Raw genomic sequence first — 18,043 nt, 5'->3', positions numbered from 1 at the left:
GGTTGAAGTTGAATTTCAGGTACCACTCGACCAGTCACTCGACCATCACTCGACCGAGCAGTGATCGAGCACTTGATCGAGTTAGAAGCCGTGTACATTTGGACACCACTTCCCAGTCGACTCAACCACCCACACGAGCCTGAGCTCAATTGTGAACCTGTTCGAGTCTGTACTCGCATTTGTTGATGCACACAAGGTCTAAGGGGAAAGATAATCTTCAAAGGCCTATTGACAACATCCATAGGAAGCAAAAGGGTTTGGGAAATCAGAGAAGAAGGGTAGTTCAAGTTCAGCAAGAGGATCCAGTGACCATGGAGCAACAAGCTAACCATGAGCAGAGACCTAGGCACATTGGTGCTGGAGATGCACCCAACACCCACAACCAAAGGGCTGGTATTGTGCCTCCAACATTAGCAAACAACAATTTTGAGATCAAGAGTGGATTGATCTCCATGATTCAAGCCAACAAGTTTCATGGGTTGCCAATGGAGGATCCACTAGATCATCTTGATGAGTTTGACAGAATCTGTGGTCTTACAAAGATCAATGGAGTGAGTGAAGATGGATTCATGTTGAGGCTCTTCCCATTCTCACTTGGAGACAAGGCACACCTTTGGGGGAAGACTCTTCCTACTTGAGCAATAACCACATGGGATGCTTGCAAGAAGGTTTTCTTGGCAAAGTTCTTCTCAAATGCAAGGACTGCTAGATTGAGGAATGAAATTTCTGGGTTTGCTCAAAGGAACAATGAAAGCTTTTGTGAAGCTTGGGAGAGGTTCAAAGGATTTCAGACTCAATGTCCTCATCATGGCTTCAGCAATGAGTCACTCTTGAGTACCTTGTATAGAGGAGTGCTTCCCAAGATCAGGATGCTTCTTGACACGGCTTCTAATGGCAACTTTCTCAACAAGAATGTGGAAGAAGGCTGGGAATTAGTTGAGAATCTTGCTCAGTCAGATGGCAATTATAATGAGGACTATGACAGAACCATAAGGTCATCATCAACTGATCAAGAGGACAAGTACAAGAAGGACTTGAAAATGGTCAATGAGAAGCTTGACAAGATCCTTCTTAGCCAACAAAAGTCTATTCACTTCATTGGTGAAGAAGAGGTTCCAGTTCAAGAGGGGGAGACTGAGTTTGCTGAGTTGTGCTACATGCAAAACCAGGGAGGATTCAAAGGCTACAACCAAGGAGGTTTCAAGAACAACAATCTCTCTTATAGGAGTACCAATGTGGCCAACCCTCAAGACCAAGTCTACCCACCTCAACAGCCTCAACAGCAACAACACTATGTCCCCAAACAACAACATCAAGTGTTCCAGCCTCAGTTGTGTCCCCCACGAGGGTTTCAGACTAACCAAGGCCAAGAACAAGACTTAAGAGCAATGATGCAACAATTGTTGATTGGGCAAACACAAGGAAAGATTGAGGAAGCCAAACAGTTTGTTGAGGTGAATCAAAGGCTCATATCCCAGTATAATGATCTTAACATGAGGTTTGAAGGTCTCAACTCTAGAGTGAAGTATATGGAGAGCAACATTGCTTCTACTTCTGCTCCTAAACCCAACCAACTCCCTGGAAAAGCTGTTCAAAATCCAAGGGAGTTCACTGCAAAAGCCATCCATATCTCTGATGAGGAAGTCACTGAGGACAGTGATATTCAAGATGGGGAGGATTGGTCAGTTATTGAAGCTTTGAGTGAAGTTTGTGCAGAGCAACCTGAACCCGCCATTGCACTCGACCAGTTACTCGAGCCAGCACTCAACCGAGTGCCTGATCGAGTGGTCGATCGAGCTGAAGGAGCAGGAGCTGTTAAACCTGCTAAGTACATCCCTTTTGCTTGCAAACCACCTCTACCATTCCCAGGATGTTTCAAAGCACAAAGGATCAAGGAATTAAGGGAAATAATTGAGAAAAAGAGATGTTGGCTAAGCAACAAAAGGATGAGGAAGCCTTGAGGGAAGAAGTTGTGGTTGAGAAACAAGAAGAAGTGATGGCTATACAAGAAGTCATCATTGGTTACCAAGAAGAGGAGAGAGGACCTGCCTTGGAACAGTATGAACCTTATCCTCTCTATAGAGATTTTTTGCTTGATTTGTCAAAGAAGAAGGCTCAAGCTCAAGATGAGAAGGATCTTGAGAACCTTGGAGGAGTGATCATCCCAATTAAGCTTAAGGATCCATGACCATTCTATCTGCGTTGCAGAATCAGTTTATCTTCACTACAACCAATGCCTTTGTGATTTGGGAGCTTCAACTAGTGTGATGCCATACTCCATAGCTTAAAAGCTGGGGAGAACTGATTTCAAATCCACCAACCTCCATGTTTGCCTAGCTGATGGGTCAAACAGAGAAGTAGTTGGAAGGTTGGAGAATGTCCCACTCAAGATAGGGAAGGCAAGGGTTCATACAGATTTTGTTGTATTGGAGATTGACAAAGAACTTGAAGTTCCTATCATCATTGGGAGGCCATTCTTAGCCACTGTTGGAGCAGTCATTGATGTCAAGGAAGGTCTTGTGACCTTGAATATTGCTGAGGGTATAGTTATGAAGTTCAACATCTATAACCCAACCAACCTTCCTACCATTGATGATCAGCCTTTTACTATCAAGGACAAAGGTGGTCAAGAAGGTCTAACTGATAAGGTAACTCCAAAGGCTGAGCTAGCACTTCAAGAGGATTCTGTGGAGAAGCTTAAGAGGTCAGTTCAAGAGCTGACTAGTATGGTTGAGGATCTCCAAGTTAAGCTGAACAAGAGGTCTTTGAGGAAAGCAAGACCAAGGCTCAAAATCAAGAAGAAATATGGTTTGCGTGTTAAGGGTGAGGTTATCAAGGATGAACTTCACAGTGACCAAGAGGTTCCAGGGAGGATTTCATCACCTCCTTGGTATCTAGACCAAGTTTAAGAAGGAAACCAAAGTCAAGCTTAGTGACTCTAAACAAGCTCACTAGGGAGGAAGTCCCTAAGGTATCTTTTGTAAATATGCTTTAATGTCTTAGGAGTTATGATGTGTTTTCTTTTATGTTTTTGTTGGACAGGCTTTTTAGTGAGAATGTAGTTGGTTAAGGAAAGATTTAGACTAGGAGAGGGAGACTCGCAAGCCCACTCGACCAGCCCACGAGAGGTACTCGACCGAGCTGGAGAAGAAGCAAGGCCCATTTGATCTTCAAGTCGTTAGAACGATCGAGTGGAGGGAAGAACAATGAGAAAAATTTTGAAATTTCAAAATTAGTCAAGGTGCTCGACCGTGTACTGTCGAGTGTGGGGTCAAGTGGCAGCAAAAAGCAGGTCAAAGATTCCCAATTCAAATTTGAATGGTATGGACGCTCCACCCTTGTCTCCTTGTCCCCTTAGCTTCTTTATATAGACCTTGCACGATCCTATACCTCTCACACACTCTCATTTGCTCAAATCAACTAAATTCAAGTTTTAAAATCTCTCTCAAAGTTCATCTTTTGTTCAAGCTTTGTTCTTTCAAGTTTTTGGGTCACTAACCTATTAACTTTGAGCTTTGAGTCTATTCCTTTCAGTTCCTTTTGAAAATGTCTTTTAAGATCACCAGGAAGTCTCAACAAATCGCTGCAAGCTCCATGGAACGTCGTGATGCTGACCTTGAATCAAGAGGAGAAGCTAGAAGGACAACTCGACGCCCCACTCGATCATGCACTCGACCGAGTGGTGGTTCGAGCAGTCGGTCGAGCCAGATGCCGTGTCCAAGGACAGAGTCAGTTGAGAAAGATCCTGAGAGGACTGAAAGTGAGGAGGAAAGGGAGCCAACTCTCAATGAGTTTATGAGGAGACACAAGGCCAAAGGGAAGAGGCCAGCTGTTGAGGTTGAACAAGAGGAGAGTGAAAATGAGAGTGAGGAAGAAAGTGAAGAAGAAGAGTTAGAGGATGATGGTGAAGCAGAGTCTTGTGGGTTGTCAAAGAGGCAACTCTATGATGCTTTCATGAGAATGGAGTTCTTGGGGACTAGATATCCACACAAGGAAACCATGGAGAAGCTAGCAATTGATGGAGATGTGGAGTATCTCTTTGAGAAGAGCAACCTTACCAAGTTCATGGGGCTTTGCATGGATAGCTACAAAGAAGAAAGTTGAGAGTTCCTAGCCACTGTCAAGCTGCATACATATGCAAGGAAAGATCCTGAGGTTGGAGCTGGTCACATTTCCTTCACAATCAAGGGTAAGAGGCATGAGCTTTCAATGAAAAAGATAGCCAATGTGTTTGGTTTTGAGGTTGGGAGCAATAGGAATTTGATGATTCCAAGAGAAGAACTCTTTTCTGTGTGGGAAACCATTGGGGACAACAAATTCTACTCATCCTCAAATTCCAAGAGCTCAAGAATAAGGAGCCCAGTCCTAAAGTACTTCCACAAAGCTCTTGCCAATACCTTCTTTGCAAGGAAGGAAACTGGGAACATCAATGAGGGGGAGCTAAAGATGATTGACTTGGCTCTCAATGGAATCATCTTTCAAGCAAGAAATGGTACCATCATTCTTGGGAGCACTGTGGAGACTGACCTAGCAATGGTGCTCATTGACTACATGGTTCACTTGAGAAGTTGGGTAGGCAAGTTGGAGAACAAAGGCTCAAGAGGAGCACTAACCATTAGAGGCATCATTACTCCAATCTTACAAGCTGCCAAGGTCCCACTTAGAGGAGAAAGGGTCTCACCAATATGGATTGACTCAAGCTACCTCACCTCTACTCTCATTTTAGCCAAGGAGATGCATCAAGGAAATCACATCTCCAATTTTGAGCTTCCAACACTTGGGAAGAAGCAACTCATCTTGCCTAACCAAGAGCTCACCACCATTCAAGAAGGAGCCAACATTGACTTTTGGCCAGCTGAGGAGCATTGGATTTGATGGGATAGTTCAACCTAGAGTTGAAGAAGCTAGGAATTCACAAATGGCTGATTGGGAGGAGCAATTCTACTTTGAAGATTATGAGCCCAACCCAAGAGATAGTAGAGGAGTGAGGGAGAATAGCAAGAGGTTGACACTTTTGCAAAGATGGAGCAAGTGGAATGGGAAGAGGTTTGATAAACTTAAGAAGAAGGTGGGCAATATGGCTAAGTCCATCAAGGGCTTAAAGAAGGAAATTGCTGAGCTAAAGAGTGGAAACTCATCTCCAAGCCATTCAAGCCCTTTGAGAAGAAGTAGCTCAACTAGAGCACTTTCAAGAGTTGCAAACCCTTGGGAACCAGCTAGGGTTTCGATGTATGAGCCAAATCAGAGGAAGATGAGCTCAAGTACCCGCGAACAACAGTTTTCGAGGCACTCAACCGGGTCACTCGAGTGCCCACTCGACCGAGCACACCCGACGTACTCGACCGAGCACCTTCCCAGATCACCCTATGGCTTCCCACCTCCAGCTGCTTATCCAGGTTATCCAAGTTACCCTCCCATCCAGCTCTCTACCAGCAGTTTTGCCAGCAGCAGGCTCAATATTTTGACACACGCGGTCCAGCTCGACCCCCCCCCACTCGGACACGCACTCGACCGAGTGCCGGTCGATCTCCGTCGTCGAGCTGCCCCAAAGTCCATCTCCAAGTCACCAACAAGACCCCAACTACTCCTATGACAGCATGCAGATGGATGTGGACAACTTCTTCCACAATCCCTAAGGTACCACCATCACCTTAACTTGTAAATATCATTGCATTTCATAGTTGTGTTTTGTTTTTAATCTTGAATCCTCTTACAAATTTCTTTCACACAGAGGACTGTGTGATTTAAGTTTTGGGGAGGGTTTGAGAAAGCATGTGATGTTGTGTTTTGTGTTCTTATTTCAAATTTTTAGCATCTTCATATTAGTATTTGCATAAGCATCTAAGGCATAGAAAAACCCTAAAAATTTGAAAAAATTTAGCAAAAATCTTTATAAAAAAAAGAGTGTTCATGTAGTTTGCATTGCATATTAGGATCTTGTTTAGCATGTTTCATGTAGGATTGCATAATATTTGCATTAGGGATCTATGATGAGTATTTCCTTGTTAGCTTGCTTATTCACTAGACTAGGATCAATGCCCAAGTTAATAGTACTTTGATGCTAGTTGAGTAGTTAGAAGCATAAGATTGAACCAAGCCTTGAATTCTTGCATTGCATTTGGTCTAAATTGAAGCATGTTGAGATTTGAAACCATTTCCTACTAATAAGAGCCTAATATTGACTTATAATTATCAATGTGTGCATTGTGTTAAGCTTAGAAAAATATTTGTAAGAATTTTGATTGATCTTAGCACCATTGAACTGCATCTAAGGACTTTGGTTTGAATCCTTTATCTCATGCCTTTAGGTTCTGAATCCCATTTTTAAATCTCTCTCTCTCACTTTTTGTTTGGTTCTTGCTTGAGGACCAGCAAGAGATAAGTTTGGGGGAGTTGATATCTTGTGTTTTTGTTGGGTTTTAAGCCTTGTTCTTGCATAGTTTTGTTGCATAATCTTGTCATTCTAGGTTGTTTTAGGAGCATTTGCATCTAGTTTGTTATCTTTCAGGTTCTTGGAGTATATCTACACATTTGGAGCATTTGGGCTTGCTTTAATGCAAAGAAGCAAAGAAGAGTGGAGATGGAAAGGTGAAGGTGCGAAGACACATGCGGCCATCCCACTCGGTCAAGAGTTCCCCGATCAAAGCCACGCGACTTCCCCACCTGGCCAAAGCTCAACCGATGGAGTTCGAGTGTGCTAAGGTGCGGAGACACACGCGGCCACCACACACGGCCAAACCTAGACCGGTTGAAGACACACGGAAACCACACGCGGCAAAGCCATGGCTGATGGAGTTCAGATGACCAAGGCACGAGGACACACGTGGCCACACCACCCGGGCAAGTCATGGCCGATGGAGCTTAAGTGGCTGAGGGTGCGAACACGCACACGGCCAGGCGACGCGGCCAAACCTAAACCAATCGAAGACACGCGGCCGCACCACTCGGCCAAGCCATGGCCGATGGAGCCAGCACCACACTTGTTTTATTCTTGAACCGGGTTTGACCCAGTTTGTTTTGGGTTGACCTAGGTTCTCTTCTACTTTACTATAAATACTCTAAACCTATTAAGAAGACATATCTCTTGTATTATCTCTTGTTAAGTAGCCACCTAGGGTTCTTAAGCTTTTCCATACTTGGTTTTGTTGAATCTTTGGTGGATTTTCCAGTTTTAATAGAAGTTTTTCTTTCAAATCTCTTAATCTACAAGCTTTTATTATGATTTCACAAAGACAAAACTCTTTCCTTTGTGTGATCATAACTATGAGTGAGTAGATCTTTTAGAACTTTGGGCAAGGTAGATTAGGGAGATAGATGATTGATCTTTGATGTCTAGGGCTTTGTTTATGTATTTCCTATCTTGATTGGTGATAATAATGCTAGATAGCCTTGATCAAGCTTGAATCTAGACTTTAGGATTTCCATGCCCACAAGGTGTTTGATGAAATTCCTGAACCAAACTTTTCAAGAGCTTTGCATTCCTAGCCAATGGAAATTGATGATTAGGGTGCTTGGTGGTATTTAGACTTGATATTAATGCATGCTTACCTTGTGATTGCCTTTGGAAATTGTTGATTATCACTTGATTAGCATAGGATCTCTATCATGGAAATGAATTGATTTGCATAAGTGTTCTAGCCATAGGATTGTTCTTGATTGTTACTTAGACATCTAGGATTGATTTGCTATCTCCTAATTCAATTACCTTGCCCAAGGTTCTCTTGTTAATTCTTGATTTTCAGTATTGTTGCTAGTTGTGTTCTTTTTGCCTTGAGTTGCATTTTCTTGTTTCTTTTCTTTGAATCTTTTTGTTAGTTAAGTTGTGACACAAGAACTTTTTCCTTGTTTAAGAATAGATTAAGCATCTTTGTGTATTCTTGGTGTGTTGGTTAATGCAAATTGTGGATTGATAATAATTGATACAAAAAGTTACTACATCACTCGCAAACGAGCACGCCGCAGACCGTCAAACCAGAGAGCAATAGCTTCTGAGAGAGAACTGAGCAACTCAAAACACTTTTCACTTTTTGTTAGGATTTATTTCATAACTTTTTATCATTTCTTTAGATTTCTACTTTGTACTCTTTATTCTCTACTCTATCTTTTAATACAATGTAACTTTCGTTCATATATGCTTTTATGTTTCTTGCAAATATTTCCGAGTAGTGTAGCAAAGTTTCTAGGGATGGGATATATGATTTTGTGTTCTTGATCGGTTAGGATGTCTTAGTTTGATTGTTTTTTATTTATAAATTCCCTTCTAGATTGGTGTTCTTAATGCTGTCAACAAACCGAGAGGGTGAGATTAGATCTAGGGTGTTTTACCACCAAGAGGTGTAGATGAAAAGCTTGAATCAACCAATTCTAGAGGTTTACTCACTTAGCCTAAGAGATTAGATGAGTAAGGGGTTTACTGACAATAATGAATCGGTTCTTATTGCCTGCTTGGTCATGTTTCTCCAACGAGAGTTGGGTAGGGGAGTGATCAAGGTTGATTGTTTCTATCACGAGAGTTTTTTAACAAGATTTTAGAGATTCATTGTCTAGGGAATATATGCTTGAGGCATGTAAGACATATGTATTGGTTAGGAACACTTAGGAGTCGATTACCCCATCCTTAGAAGCTTTCGTATCTTAATTGCTTGCATTTTCATTCATCACTCGATCCCTTACACGATCACCTGCTTCGAGTAACCCCTCGATTCAAGTACAGGATCGGGTGGTTTCTTTGTTTATATTCTTTTCTTTCATTATTTTAGGATTGTTAGACAAAACCATTTATTGCTTGGCTTGACTTGCATTGTTCTTATTGCATCCTTCCTGCTAGCATAAACAACCATTTGGATTGATAACCCTTTGTACTACAACTGCAGAGGGAATTGATACCCTGGGTGAAAATCCGCTTATCATCAACATAGACCGCGATAATTACAAATCTGGATATTGTTTTCTTAATAAAAACACAAGGGCATATAGGATTATTGACATATCCTTCTTTAGTTAAGTGCTCACTAAGACGATTATACCACATACGCCCAGATTGGTTTTGTGACAACCTGTCCCGTTGATCCCACTAGCCCACCTTTAGCTTGCCCCCATAGGCCTAAGCTGGCCCTGCAGGGCATCGATCCTAACCCCTCACCGTGGAAATGAACTATTCATCCAAATCCATCAAAGGTTATTGGTTCACCAGGCGTTCCTCAATTGGTGACAGCTTGTCCTGTAGGAAGGTTGTTAAAAGGTGGGGACCAGGGTTCGAGGAATGCCTGGTGAACCAATAACCTACTGGTTGATTTGGATGAATAGTTCCTTTCCACGGTGAGGGGTTAGGATCGATGCCCTGCAGGGCTAGCTTCAGGCCTATGGGGGCAAGCTATTGGTGGGCAAATGGGGTCAACGGGACGGGTTGTCACAGCTTTAAACCATATAATGATCTTTGTAATTTTATTGCACATAATTCTTTTGGTTTAGAAGTTAATGTTTTAGGCATATTAAATCCATCAGGGATTTTCATATAGATATCGCTATCTAATGATCCATATAAATATGCCGTTACAACATCCATGAAACGCATCTCTAGATTTTTAAATATGATAGTATCCATAACGGGAGAATATGTTTCCTCGTAGTCAATCCTAGGTCTTTGAGAAAAGCCTTGGGCCACAAGACGAGCTTTGTACCTTGTTATCTCGTTCTCTTCATTATGTTTTTGGACGAAAACCCATTTATAACCAACAGGTTTTACACCCTTAGGTGTGGCCACAATTGGTCCGAATACATTTCTTTTATTAAGAGAATCAAGTTCGACTTGTATTGCATCTTTCCATTTTATCCAGTCATGTCTCTTTTGACATTCATATACTGACCTTGGTTCTGGATCCTCAATTTCTTCGTTTATTTCCTTTGAAACAAGATAAGAAAAAACATCATCTGTTTTCTTTCAATTCCATATCTTTCCACTATAGATATAGTTGATAGAAATCTCATGATTTTCTTCAGATTCATGATGCTCTATATCGGTGGAATAGTCATTACTCGTTTTTTCCATAATATTTTCTGTCATTTTGGGAGCGTCATATTTTTCGACTTCCTTTCTTTTTCTAGGATTTTTATTCTTCGCACCAATTGGTCTACCGCGCTTTAAGCATATTCTAGACTCATGTGTTTCATCAATTTTTCCATGTTCTTGTGCGATTTAGATTCTAGCAGGAGCATTTGCTGCTGGTATATGTGATTTAGTTACCGTTTTCATATCTACAAATGCATCAGGTAGTTGATTGGCTATACTCTGTAAATGCATAATTCGTCGAACTTCTAGTTCTGACTGCTTTGTGGGAGGATATAAGTGTATCAGCGATGGTACACACCATTTGATATCCGTTTCCATCTTTTTATTTTCTCCCCCTAGAACCAGAAATTCTTTTTCATCAAAATGACAATCTGCAAAACGTGCAGTAAATACGTCACCAGTTTGAGGTTCTAGGTATCGTATAATTGATGGAGAGTCACAACCAACATATATTACCAACCTTCTCTGTGGTCCCATTTTAGTACGTTGTGGGGGTGCAATCGGTATATATACCGCACAACCAAATGCTAACTGTAGTGGAGAATAATTATGATATGCACTTGGCCTTATGCGTATAAGTGATTCAGCATGCAAAATAGCATGTCCCCATATTGAGGTTGGTAGTTTTGATCTCATGATCAATGGTCTTGCAATTGATTGCAGACGTTTAATTAAAGATTCTGCCAATCCATTTTGTGTATGCACATGGGCTACATGGTGTTCAACATTGATTCCTGTCACCATACAATAATCATTGAATGCTTGGGACGTGAATTCACCAGCGTTATCTAATCTAACTCATTTAATTGAATAATCAGGAAATTGAGCTCTTAGTTTGATTATCTGAGTTAGAAACCTTGCAAATGCCATATTTCGAGATGATAACAAACAAATACGTGACCATCTACTAGACGCGTCTATCATTACCATGACATAATAGAATGGTCCACATGGTAGGTGTATAGGTCCACAAATGTCACATTGAAATTCGTTCAAGAAACTTTGGTAATTCTTTATTGATTTTGGCTGGTGATGGCCTTATAATCAGTTTTCCTAGAGAACATGCAACACATGTCATTTTATTCCCCTGATAAATCTCTTGGGGTTTCGGTGAATGTCCATGTGAGCTCTCTATAATTTTTTGTATCATTGTGGTGCCTGGGTGACCAAGGCGATCATGCCACAATGTGAAATCATTTTGATTTCTTTTGATCACCAGGTGTGATTCTATTGATTTATGTATGTATGGTGCAAACCTGACAGGAGTCTTGGTAAGTTTTCCAATACATGTATTTTCCCCAATTTTTCATAAGTAATGTACATGAACTTCTTTCCATTCTCAGTTGTAGACTGAGTGTCATATCCCTGAAGGTATATGATGTGACCCGCGGACGCGGATTCAGATCGATGGAGGAGTGTGGCGTCGGTCAAGTTGAGATTGGTGGGACTTTCCTCAGCCAAGCTTCAAGGATTCGAATCCAGGGAGGATTCAAATGACAGAAACGAGGTTTGGTGAGATTCCAACGAGCAATTTGCAAGAACGGACGGGAAGCCTTGTCGGATTGTACGAATGCAGCTGAGCGGATACAGCTGATCGGCAGGACTCGGTGGGAGCGAGGGTGGAAGCGTGTGAGATGGAAAGATGGACGAATCGAGGACTGATGGCAAAGAACTCGAGGTTGCGTAGGTGAATCGATGATAACTCGAGAGCTTATGGAAGAGAACTCGAGGTTGTGAAAGGTGGAACGAAAGAGGATGGGTGAAGGATAGAGGTGGATTGAACGACGACACAAGAGGGTTGGCTCTTCTCTTGATACGGTCACTAACAAACCATGAACCCGGTTCAAGGTTTGCTAGGGTTCTTTCCCGTAGACAATCCCAAATTGACTAATGAAAGGATGGAGACAAGTTCAAGAATCTCTCTTGAGGAAAATTTCGATTTCATTTAAGTCTGATTTTTACATTGAGGGTTTAGGCCTTTATATAGATAGGCTTACAAATGGAGACTCTTAACCCTAGAAAACGTGGCCTTGATCTAAACCACAAACTTGGCCTAAAAGCAAAAGCAAAAGAAAATCAAGGCAATGACCAAATACAACGGTCATAGAAGAATCTAGACTAAATTCAAAAGAAGGAAGGGGGATAGGGTCGCCACGTCCTTGGTTGAGGCGTGGGAATAGAATCTTCACTTCCTTGGCTCCTAAGCATGTCAATAAGTGTTTCCAAGTCATGAGCCAAGTGGGAACGAAGTGGAGATGCACTAGAGCTCGCTGCCTCGTTAAAACCTCTTTGGTAAACCCATTGGGACAAACCCAAAGTAGGAAAAAGAGTACAGCTCCTTCTAATGGCTTGGGGGTGTCTTCACACTAGCGTGGTGTTGAAGACTCGCGAATCAAGCTTCCCAAAGCTGGTCGCGACTCAATGCTCCTTAGTGGTGATGCTAACCTTGGGCTCTTGGTGTGTAGGGTGGAAGCTTGGTCTTGAAATACCCAATATGTGTCTCTGTCTTGCTCTCGGGAGGTTCACTGGAACGTTGGCTGAACGTTGTCTCGTGCACGGTGCAAGGCCTTGGTCTTACTCGGCGCGTCTCTTTCATGCATCTCGGAGCTGTCCGGGGCGTCTCGGTCGTGCGTCTCGAAGCTGTCCGGGGCGTCTCGGTCGTCTCGGTCAGGGGCCGAACCCGTGATCACATCATTCCCTCCCTATTACAGAAGTTTTGACCTCAAAACTTTGCTTGTCACCTGGATCAACATAAGAAAACTCAAATCAGTAGCATCACAAGTTCATGTGCGGTTTAATCTTACCAAGATCAAAGGGAAATAGTAAAGCCTTATGAGAAAAGGAAAGGACTCCCCTGATAAGGCTAGTGGTCTTTGTTGTCCCGATCCCTCTGTAGGCCACGGTAGGTTGTTGTGGCTCTCCAGGATGCCACACAAAAGCTTGGTCCGCGACAAGGCTGGACAAATGCATCGCCATAGGTCTTTGCGTGATAACAGCCTTGGCGCTAAGAGTGGGAAGTAATGGCGCGGTGTGAACGTCTCCCATCTGGAGTTTACTCCTCGAAATGATCATGAACGTGACTGAGTGGATCGCTATCAGAGTCTTCGTAAAGACTCACCCTTGGCTCATCAACGCGAGTAGCTCGTGACATGGACGGGCAATAATAGTCTGGCGATCCACGTTCGAGTCCTTCTTGATCTGACTCCTCGCCATAGTCTTCCTCGGACCAATGTTCATCTCCGGTGGCCTCTTGCTCCGGTTCCAGGTCAAGATCTCCATCACACCATGATCCCACCTCGGATTTGTTCCCATCAAACTCTATGCTAGATCAGTGAAGAATCAAGCGTTGCTTGTTGTTGGTGATCTTGGAAACAGTTTTGGGTCGAAGTGCGATCAATGGTACGGATGGCTGTCAAAAGTTGTCGGCGGTACGGTCGGCTTGGTCGGACGGTTGACGGTGGCCAGGCAGAGGGACGAATGGCCAACGGTGGTTGGAGGTTGCTTTGCTGATGCGGCTGCACAACCTAAGTTGGCTCTCGGTTGTTGACGCGGCTTGGTCCGTACGGTCGTTGGTGACGTGTAACTCCTTCACGCGGCTTCGGTTTTGAAATTAAACCTCGCAAACAAAGACAAACACAAAAATGCGTGAGAACCAGCGTTCAATAGGACCACACAAAAGATTTTTGTGTTGTCACCAATGATTGATGACAGCACACAAGAATCAAACCTATGATAAACAAAAGCAAAAAAGCAAAAGCACAAAGAGACAAAAATTGCTTTATGACCAAAAGAAATACACAAATCCTAAACAAAACTCTAGCAATTTTCAATCTAAGAGGCAAATAAAGATGAACAAAGAATGCAAATAGGATGAACAAACAACTTACTAACACCCTAGAGAAAAGATGAACAAAGCCACACATGCAACAATTTAAACCGAAAGACAAACAGAACAAACTAAACAAATTGATGCATCCTAACTAACAAACAACCTAGAGATTAAGACTTTAAACAAAAGAAAGACAAACGACGTAATCTAACAAAGCCAAAAGTAAAGTGTATCCAACGGTTAGATAGCAAAGATACTAACAACCAAGGTGACAACTCACCCATGGACCACAAGGTGCATAGGGAGCTATCCACGTCCACATTTTGTGGTCTTGACCTAGACCACACAAAAATTCAACATGGCTTTGACCAGTTTTGAATTTCAAAAGCTTGGCTAAGATTTTAAAGAGAAAAGAACAAGTGGTAGTAACCAAACGTCTTTCACTCTTTATAATTACCAAACGACAAGGTAAAAACACAAAAGAGCAACAAAAAGCAAAGCACAACAAATCTAGCACCCTCTAAACAACAAAACAAAAAGCAGCTCAACCTTTAAAAGATCTAGACAAAACAAACCAAGAACACAACAAGAACACAACAAGAACAGCAAGAACAAAAAGCAACAAGAACAAACACGAACTAACAACCTAAAGCAAACGACAATAAACGATCCTACTAACAACACAACTCAACACCAATTTAAACCAAAAAACAAACTACACATGCGAGACAAAATAAGCTAACAAGACTAACTCAAAAGCTCAAGATCCAAACTTTAACCAAAGAGATGAGTTTGTGGGTTAGAAAGACACAACCTTTGAAGTCAGGAGCTTTAAAGCTCTGATACCAACTAATGTGACCCGCGGACGCGGATGCGGATCGATGGAGGAATGTGGCTTCTGTCAAGTTGAGATCGGTGGGACTTTCCTCGGCCAAGCTTCAAGGATTCGAATCCAGGGAGGATTCAAATGACAGAAACGAGGTTTGGTGAGATTCCAACGAGCAATTTGCAAGAACGGACGTGAAGCCTTGTCGGATCGTACGGATGCGGCAAAGCGGATACGGCTGATCGGCAGGACTCGGTGGGAGCGAGGGTGGAAGCGTGTGAGATGGAAAGATGGATGACTCGAGGACTGATGGCAAAGAACTCGAGGTTGCGTAGGTGAATCGATGATAACTCGAGAGCTTATGGAAGAGAAATCAAGGTTGTGAAAGGTGGAACGAAAGAGGATGGGCGATGGATAGAGGTGGATTGAACGACGATACAAGAGGGTTGGCTCTTCTCTTGATACGGTCACTAACAAACCATGAACCCGGTTCAAGGTTTGCTAGGGTACTTTCCCTTAGACAATCCTAGATTGACTAATGAAAGGATGGAGACAAGTTCAAGAATCTCTCTTGAGGAAAATTTATATTTCATTCAAGTCTAAGTTTTACATTGAGGGTTTAGGCCTTTATATAGATAGGCTTACAAATGGAGACTCTTAACCCTAGAAAACGTGGCCTTGATCTAAACCACAAACTTGGCCTAAAAGCAAAATCAAAAGAAAATCAAGGCAATGACCAAATACAACGGTCATAGAAGAATCTAGACTAAATTCAAAAGAAGGAAGGGGGATAGGGTCGCCACGTCCTTGGTTGAGGCGTGGGAATAGAATCTTCACTTCCTTGGCTCCTAAGCATGTCAATAAGTGTTTCCAAGTCATGAGCCAAGTGGTAACGAAGTGGAGATGCACTAGAGCTCGCTGCCTCGTTAAAACCTCTTTGGTAAACCCATTGGGACAAACCCAAAGTAGGAAAAAGAGTACAGCTCCTTCTAATGGCTTGGGGGTGTCTTCACACTAGCGTGGTGTTGAAGACTCGCGAATCAAGCTTCCCAAAGCTGGTCGCGACTCAATGCTCCTTAGTGGTGATGCTAACCTTGGGCTCTTGGTGTGTAGGGTGGAAGCTTGGTCTTGAAATACCCAATATGTGTCTCTGTCTTGCTCTCGGGAGGTTCACTGGAACGTTGGCCGAACGTTGGCCGAACGTTGGCCGAACGTTGTCTCGTGCACGGTGCAAGTCCTCGGTCTTACTCGGCGCGTCTCGGTCATGCGTCTCGGAGCTGTCCGGGGCGTCTCGGTCGTGCGTCTCGGAGCTGTCCGGGGCGTCTCGGTCGTCTCGGTCAGGGGCCGAACCCGTGATCACATCATTATATGTCTTTAAAACTCAACAGATTCCTCTTTGAATTTGGAGAAAATAATGCATTGTTTATCGAAAATTTTGTCCCGTTAGGTAATGCAAAATTTGCTTTACCAATCTCTTCAATTAAGTCGGTGGGACCTTGATGTAGTACTTTTATCAATTAAATTATCAAACCTCAGTTTGCAATAATCAACACACTAGGAATACACATGAATGCTTAATCAAAGCTAATAAGAAAGCGGTTTGTTTTATGTATTAATTAGCTAGAAGGAACTTTAAATAAAGCAAACAAACAAACTCAAAGCAAGCAATCACACAACTAAGAACAGATTTAAAATCAAGATGAAACAAATGAACCTTGGGCAAGGTTAATGACTTGGTAGATAGCTAATCAATTCTAGATGTCTAAGCAAACAATTCAAAACAATCCTTAGGCTAAGAACACTAATGCAAATCAGTTCACTTCCATGATAAAGATCATATGCTAATCAAGCAATCATCAACAATTTCCAAAGGCAATCACAAGATAAGCATGCATTAAAATCAAGTTTTTATACAACTAAACACCCTAATTATCAATTTCCATTGGCTAGGAATGCAAAGTTCATGAATAGTTTGGTTCAGGAATTTCACCAAACACCTTATGGGCATGGAAATCCTAATGTCTAGATTCAAGCTTGATCAAGGTTATCTAGCATTATAATCACCAAACATGAAAGGAATCACCTAAATAAAGCTCTAGACATCAAAGATCAATCATCTGTCTCCCTAATCTACCAAGCCCAAAGTCCCAAAAGATCTACTTACTCATAGTTATGATCACACAAAGGTAGAGGTTTGATCTTTGTGAAATCATAATTAGAGATTGTAGATTAGAGAAGATAAAAGAGGAATTACTATTAAAAACTTATAATTTAACAAAAGATTCAACAAACCCAGAAAAGTCAAGCTTAAAAACCCTAAAAATTGCTAAAACAAAAGATCATCTCTCCTAATGAGGAGTTAGTGTATTTATAGAAAACTAGGAAACTAAACCGGAAAAAACCGGATTGGAATAAAACAAATCAAAGAAAACCGGAACAAACCGGGTTTTGGTTCCAAAAATAACATTTGATCGACCATTGGTCGATTGCTTGGTCGATCGGCCAAGTCTCGGAAGTCTGGTCAAGTCCAGCAAAAGTTAATCGATCCTATGATCGACCAAATGGTCGATTATTGATGTCTGAAGCCCGTTCAAGTCTTGGGATGAGTTGATCGACCACACAATCGACCAAATGGTCGATCCTTTTGTCTTGTGGCTCCAGTCTTCACTCTGGCTGTATATACGTTCACTAAAACAGGTATAACTCTTTCCACGGACATCCGATTGGCCTGATATCACCTCCATTGCAAAGCGTACTCAATTTCCAATAACTTGGATGCAGAACTCTGGAGCTAAATCCCAAGGCAAGGTATTCATACGAGTCGATCTTTAAGGGACTGCAGACGGGTTCCGAATCATCAATCATCTTGTGTGCATCCAAATGTGTGTCTTCCATTATATTGCTAATTCTTGACTTATTTAGCTCCAACCTGTCCCGTGGACCCCACTAGCCCTCCGCTAGCTTACCCCCATAGGCTCGAAGCTGGCCCTGTAGGGCATCGATCCTAACTCCTCACTGGACAAATGGAACTATTCATCCAAATCCACAGTAGGTTATTAGTGCGCTAGGCGCTTCTCGAACCCTGGTCCCCACCCTTTAACAACCTTCCCACAGGACAAGCTGTCACCAATTGATTTGGATGAATAACCTACTGTGGATTTGGATGAATAGTTCCATCTGCCCAGTGAGGTGTTAGGATCGATGCCCGGCAGGGCCAACTTCGGGCCTATGGGGGCAAGATAGCGGTGGGCTAGTGGGGTCAACGAGATGGGTTGTCACATAAAAATCGATTTTTATGTGACAACCTATCTTGTAGACC

At 42.4% G+C, this 18,043-nt stretch overlaps 1 non-coding gene across 1 annotated transcript; it reads right to left on the bottom strand.

The window, feature by feature from the left end:
* Positions 1 to 707: 707 nt before the first annotated feature.
* Positions 708 to 814, bottom strand: LOC147938067 (small nucleolar RNA R71). Its single transcript, XR_015567511.1, has one exon. It is a non-coding gene; the product is annotated as a small nucleolar RNA R71 (small nucleolar RNA).
* Between the last annotated feature and the right edge of the window lie 17,229 nt (positions 815 to 18,043).

This window comes from Camelina sativa, chromosome 9, assembly GCF_030686135.1.
Source record: "Camelina sativa cultivar CO46 ecotype springtype chromosome 9, ASM3068613v1".
Lineage (NCBI taxonomy): Eukaryota > Viridiplantae > Streptophyta > Magnoliopsida > Brassicales > Brassicaceae > Camelina > Camelina sativa.
Note: the sequence above shows the minus strand (reverse complement) of the source record. Positions and strands in the feature narration are given on the sequence as shown.